The sequence below is a fragment of the Gobius niger genome, assembly GCF_951799975.1.
Source record: "Gobius niger genome assembly, chromosome: 12".
Classification (NCBI taxonomy): domain Eukaryota; kingdom Metazoa; phylum Chordata; class Actinopteri; order Gobiiformes; family Gobiidae; genus Gobius; species Gobius niger.
The window spans coordinates 3,846,431-3,846,819 of NC_136863.1; the positions used below are offsets into that span (position 1 = coordinate 3,846,431).

At 59.6% G+C, this 389-nt stretch overlaps 1 protein-coding gene across 1 annotated transcript in view; it reads left to right on the top strand.

The window, feature by feature from the left end:
- Nucleotides 1–227: 227 nt before the first annotated feature.
- The window catches only part of LOC306971002 (uncharacterized protein), a 50,581-nt gene continuing 50,419 nt past the window's right edge, over nucleotides 228–389 (top strand). The window contains exon 1 of the mRNA XM_079567127.1: nucleotides 228–389. This exon is cut by the window's right edge and continues 333 nt beyond it. The gene's annotated coding sequence lies outside the window, so the exon portion shown is untranslated.

Genomic DNA, 389 nt, shown 5'->3' on the forward strand with positions numbered 1-389 from the left:
CCTCCAGCCCCGAGGTGGAGCCCAGAGCAGGGACGAGTAACTGGAGAAAATGTGCTCGGTTCATGTGGAGGTGAGGAGGTGAAATGGTGGCTGCATTTTTAAGTTTCAGCCTGTGGCAAATATAAAGGAATCCTGTGTGCACCAGATGGCGCTGTAGGACAAAACTGCAGGAGGAGAGAGAGCTGGCTGATGCTCGGCTGCACCTGCCTCTCTCCTCTACCTCTCTCATCCCTCTCCCCTCTCTCTCTCTCCTCTCTCTCTCCCCCCTCTCTCTCCTCGTGCCTCGTATCTTCCTGGGCAGCGGCAGAGCGCGAGGCAGGACCGGGCGCTATGCACGTCCCTGCCGGTCCTCTCTTCTCCTCCACGGGGGGGAAACGCTGCACCCACCG